We start from the raw sequence: 6,178 nt of genomic DNA, 5'->3' as shown, positions 1-6,178 counted from the left end.
CTCAATCGATCATGAAATTATTTCCAGAAATCTCTCATGATTGTTTATGTTGGTATAATGAGAAAGTCTTATAGCATAAGTAAACATATTGATATCAAAAGTGCCATCGATATGACGTCTTATATATATATATCGTGAAGTTAGCAGGTCAAAATTTGAGTTTTCATTTCAATTTAAATATGTATGCTTGTTAGCTTCGATCAGGCAAATATATGTACTACTGGTTCTTCTTAATTTCTTGTCATGATTGATATCATATATATGGTGGTGTTATTTGATTAATATATATCTTTCAATACAGAAAATTAATCTGTCAAGATTGTGACATATCGAGCATATTGCGTGTTGATATTTCTTAAAGTACAACATCAAATTAAGAAGAAAGAATACTACGTCCAAGAAATGCGACGTATAATTGTTAGCGAAAATTTTTTATGGGATTATCTTATATGCATGTTTTAATTTGTATTTATTTCTCTAATCATATGATTAATTGTCACTTGATGAGAGAAATCAACAAATTAAACATATGGTCTCATAATTTTTCTTTTATAATTGTCAAATTACGTGATGAAAAAAATAAATACGTACATTAAATGCTTTTATAAACCGTCTCATAAATTTTTTTTCTCATAGTTGTCAAACCCTTAAAAAGTTAATTAAGCACCCATTTCTAAAAGGTTTTGCGTGCGTGTGAGTGGAGACCAAAAGGAACCAAACCACAGGAAAGCAAAAGAAGTCCAAGATTGACTGGAAGAGTAGGGAAAGTAATTATCTCAACAACAAGAAGGAAGCATAAACCATAAAGAAGAAGCCCAAGGAATCTAGGATTTCAGTGCTAGCTTGTACTGCTCTCTTACCCCACCCCACCCATATGTGATATGTCAATATAATTAATTAAATTTAATGGAGAGATCCATACGTAGTCTAGCTCAAGGCCTGAAAAAGCTCTCAGCAGACCCTACACATGCAAGTTTGCCCAAAAAAGATACAAAAAGTTTCAACCCTAGCCTTTGATTACTTTTCATCACCCCCCATGTGGGTCCCCCCAATATCTTGTTATATTTCAACATCTTTGTACTTTGTTGCATCATGCTCCATGATCCCTTCGCTAAAAATCTGCTTCCAAATCATCTCTCTCTCTCTCTCTCTCTCTCTCACACCCAAACCCAAACCCAAACCCAAATCCAAAACCACCTCAAGAATCCAGTACTTGATCAATAGATGGATAGAATTATATACTTCTTCTCTCTTCAATATTTTCTAGCTAGCAATTGCATTCTAAATATATAGGAAAAACTTGGAAACCTACACACACCCACATAAACATGGACATGAATTACACAAATAAGCTCGCAAACAACTCTGGCAGCCATGGCCATGGAGATATTGATCATGACCATACTTCCATGGAAGATCCCATCCTCCATCATCAGCATCATCAAATTTCCTATGTCCATCACCCAGTTTGGCCAAACTTCCCTCTTCATCAAATGCCATCCTCGTCTGCTCATCCTCATCATCCTCATCATCATCATCATCAAGTTTCCCGGCCTACAATAACAAGTGATGATCAATTTGGTGGTGTTCACGATCAACTTCAAGAAGTAGGTTCTACGAATGATAACTATAATTTTACGGAATTAGAAGATGATCATCATCAAGATGAGGAGGAGGCAGATGAAGAAGAAGGAGATGAGCAGCTTGGAGCCATGAAGGAAATGATGTACAAGATGGCGGCGATGCAGCCGGTGGACATTGACCCGGCCACAATCCGAAAGCCGAAACGGAGAAACGTCCGGATCAGCGATGACCCGCAGAGCGTGGCTGCGCGTCACCGGCGAGAGAGGATAAGCGAAAAGATTCGTATCCTCCAAAGACTCGTTCCCGGGGGTACCAAAATGGACACAGCTTCCATGTTGGACGAAGCCATTCGCTATCTCAAGTTCTTGAAGAGGCAAGTCCGGTTACTACAATCATCAAATCATCATCATCATCATCAAATGTTACACCCTCAACCTCAACTTCTTGATTGGCTGTCCCCTATCACTAGTGTTACACCCAACAACAACAACAACCACCACCACTATCATGCTTCTACCACCACCGCTGCCGCCTCCACCGACACCCCGACAACTAGACCAGCGGCCGGATTCGCCTTTGGAGGCGGCAGCGGAGGCGATGCAGCTAGCAGCTGCTTTGGGCTTCAGTCATGAGGTACTCAATGATTAGTACGTACAAACGTACTACATATATGATATTAATTATAATGTGTACGTACGTGTGCTAATTACCAGTTAATTACTTAATTGTAATAGTTAATTAAGCACACATGATGATCATGATGGGCGGGGAAGTGATGATGTGGAGCAAAAAGGTTGTTAGGATATTGTTGACTAAGGGGCTCAAGAATAATCATAACACTTTGGTTGGATTACGTAGTCCCATATGTCCATAAAAATATATAATAAGGAGATATTCAGACCATCTCCAACAATTGGCCCGAAAGTTTGTTTGGCCGACTCTCTTCCGGGAATAAAACAGTGACGTCACTTCCTATTCAATCTCATTATTGTATGTAAATACTATATATATAGTCTCTTCACACGCATGCACTTTTTAGTTTTGCCGGTGCAATATGTCATCAACGTGTCTAGTTTTTTCATTTTCATTTTTAAATTTTTATTTGTTTTGAGAATAATCGATTATATTTGAAATGTTGGTATTGGATTAAACATACTTTTTATAATGCAAATTCTTTATTTAAGAGTAAATAAGGGATTTTTTTTGTGTATTTGATCGAGGAATGATTTGCAGATATCTGTTAGTGCATTAAAACAGTAACATGAACGTGTCCAGTGTTTATATTTGTTTAAATTTTATTTGAAATGTTGGTAATGGATATGATTAAAACAGCAACGTGTCTTGTCTTTGAGGAATTATTTGAAAATATTTGATAATGGATTAAAACAGCAAAATGAATGTCAAGTGTTTTTCATTTTCTTTTTGTTTGAGAAGTACGTAACTGATTCTATCTGAAATATTGTTCAATTATTTTACTCTTTTACTCTTTTTAAATAGATCTTTTTTTATTTTAATCATAGTATAGATTTCTTTTTTGAAATTTTGAATAAATTAATCATCAAAAGAAGTATTTGTACCTTTTTATTTTCGTCCTCTCTCAAGCACGTACTCTCCACTTATATATACATCAGATCGACCACTGTCTTCCTCACCAACATTCTTATCACATGTCCTCTACTTCTCAGATTAATAAAAAGAGTACCCATTATAAAAACTAATTAGCAAACAGATCACTGTAAGCATCTCCGGGATGTACCAAATATATATATATATATAGGTTAAATATCTACTTTATTCATCTATGTGGCATTTTGTTATGAACATTTGTTTCCACAAAATTTTTATTCCAATGGATGAAGCAAATGGCTAAGAGAAATATTATTTTACTATTTATCCTTATCTTTTGTTACTTTAAAGTTCATGTGCAGCAAAATAATGGGATGAACCAAATTTGTAATTTCCTCAATTCAATATTAGGATGAACTCCAAATGCAACTTAATTACTTCAACTGGCAAATATTCCAATGTATGAAGCCTTCTTCAAATTGCTGCATGCTCTTGCTACCTCGGTTGAATGAGAGTAAATCCTATGTGGCATAGTACATGATCTCTGCTACCTCTGTTTGAGGTGCTCTAATTAAGAACTAAGCAGAAGAGATATATCTATGCTCTTCACATTTAAAGTGGATTGTAATAAGAATAAACTTAGATTATGGATTCGTGAACAGAATGAATTCCTAAATTGACATGAAGTTCCACTGGAATTTTATTTTATTTTTCTAGCTGAAACTGACATGTTTTGATCTCACTCACAATATGCAAAACAACCCTTGATGAACCTTAGAAGCCCTAAATTAAGGCTCATATATATAGTATATATTGCAAGAAACCTTAGGAGCCCTCTGAATTATCCATCCAAGTATAGCTATTGAGAAACCCTAGAAAAGTTTAATAACTTTCATTCATAATTTTCGACAGATTAACCCTATTATTATGTATAGTTTATTTACCGCTTTATTACATTGCATATTGGTGTATTCGACACTGGAGTATGGGTGGTGGCAACCCAGTGACTAATGATAAAAGAACACTCCAACCCAATAGTCTTTTATAGGCAAATAATGCCACTATGCCGTCCAGTATATAAATGTCAATATCCTTGTAGTGTTCATTAAACCTACGTTTTAGAAGAAGAGCAAGTCATATATGGCATAATGGCAACATGCATCTCGGTCTCCAGCTTTCTCTCTCTCTCTCTCTCTCTCTCTCTCTCTCTCTCTCTCTCTCTCTCTCTCTAGCTATTAGTAGAGCAATAGTATTTGTAAGAAAAATCATTGTTAAGTGTTTCCACCATTTTTACAAAGTTAAAATGAAGTGCCCTTCATATTGGTAGCATCTTCCTGTTTTAAAACAACATAATTTTTCTTTTTCTTCCCAAAATCCGTGTTTGAATGTCTATATATTTTTGGGTTTTGTTTCCTTATTCCTGGAGCAGTCAGTTTTCTCTTTCTTTGAAAGAAGCAAGCAAAATAAAAAAATCCAAAAAGATCTTTTTGGAAGTTTGGATTTTGCTTGAGCGCAGTGTCCGCTCAAATAACTAGAGTTAAAATTTAATATAAAGCTTTCATAAACTATTTTGCACACTATGGAGATAAACTTGTCAAGAAACAGGGTAAAAATTAGCGAAGGAAACAGCACTAAGTGCTCGGCAACGAGTTTTCACAGTGAATGTTCACACTTGATCAATTTCGTATATATACATATATTAGCTAGTAGAAAGTTTCAAATGAGGTATACCTTATTTTAGCCATAGTGATGTATCACTTAGGGGACCGCGCGACTCCGTATTATTATTTGACGATCGGAGCCATCTATTTCTAAGTCTCAATTTAAGGAATCATTCTTGTAAAAAATTAAATAAATAAAAAATCATTTAAATAATTGATTAGATGATCTTGTTTAGATATAGAAATCATTATATTTGTATATTTATTCGATCAAAATTAAATGATTTAATAGTTTCCGATTGATCTAATTTTTTGGATGAATGATCTTTGAATAGAGTTAAAAAATAGACAGCTCCAATAATCAAACTAGAGGCAGCACCCCAATCATTTTTTTGCTTAAAGAAAAATATATGGCATGGATCGATATTAATATATGGGCTTTATTACAAGTCACCCACCTAGATTATGATCTCGTTTGCATTTCACCACCCAAATTAAAAATTGAATCTATCTATCACATGAATTTTAAAAAATTTTGCAATGTCACCCCTCCATCCAATTCCATCATTTTCAAGGGTTTTTTCGTCATTCCAAGCCTAATCTCCATCTCCACCGCCACCACCAATCTCCAGCCACCCCAACCTCTCCTCCTTTCTCCCAACTCTCTCTCCTCCTTTCTACCTCCACATCAAACCCTTCTTTTTTTTTGGAAACGTCATGGATCCAAGATGCTTTCCTCCAACATTCTCATCTTCTGGGACTAGATTTTGAGTCTGGATTTGAACCCCAATTTGGGTTCTATATTGCCGTCGTCGTAGATTTCGAAAGGAGAGAGAGAGAGAGAGAGAGAGAGAGAGAGAGAGAATTAAGCTTGGAATGACGAAAAAACCCCTGAAAAAATAATGGAAAAGTTGACAGAATTAGATGGAGGTATGATATTGTAAATTTTTTTAAATTCAGGTAACATATTAATTCAATTTTTAATTTGGGTGGTGAAATGTAAATATAATATTTATTTAGGCGGGTGAAATGTCAAAAAGCCTAATATATGTGAAGAAGAATTTGCATTCATATTAATAGATGTGCTGAAAGAACTCATGCTTTACAATATCGTGATTCTCCAACCTCAAGTAATAAAATCCCTGGCCCACCAATTATATAAAAAAATCCTCTCGAATTTTGTACCCATCCAAGCCTCTCTTCCGGCCTCCATCCCACACAACTCTTTTCTTTTCGCTCCTTCATTCCTTACAACTTTACCTCTTCTAAACATCAATTGTCCTTATTTAGTGACAGTAAAAATGTGATAAATCATTATTAAAACACAATGATCCTTTATCCAGATATAAGTTATAAGCCCATAAGGT

At 35.1% G+C, this 6,178-nt stretch overlaps 1 pseudogene; it reads left to right on the top strand.

Moving 5' to 3' along the window:
• Positions 1–1,328: 1,328 nt before the first annotated feature.
• On the top strand, positions 1,329–2,232 carry LOC147277345 (uncharacterized; annotated as a pseudogene).
• The last annotated feature ends 3,946 nt before the right edge of the window (positions 2,233–6,178 follow it).

Source organism: Dryas octopetala, chromosome 8, assembly GCF_963921425.1.
Source record: "Dryas octopetala chromosome 8, drDryOcto1.1, whole genome shotgun sequence".
NCBI lineage: Eukaryota > Viridiplantae > Streptophyta > Magnoliopsida > Rosales > Rosaceae > Dryas > Dryas octopetala.
This window is presented reverse-complemented; position numbering and strand designations above follow the sequence as displayed.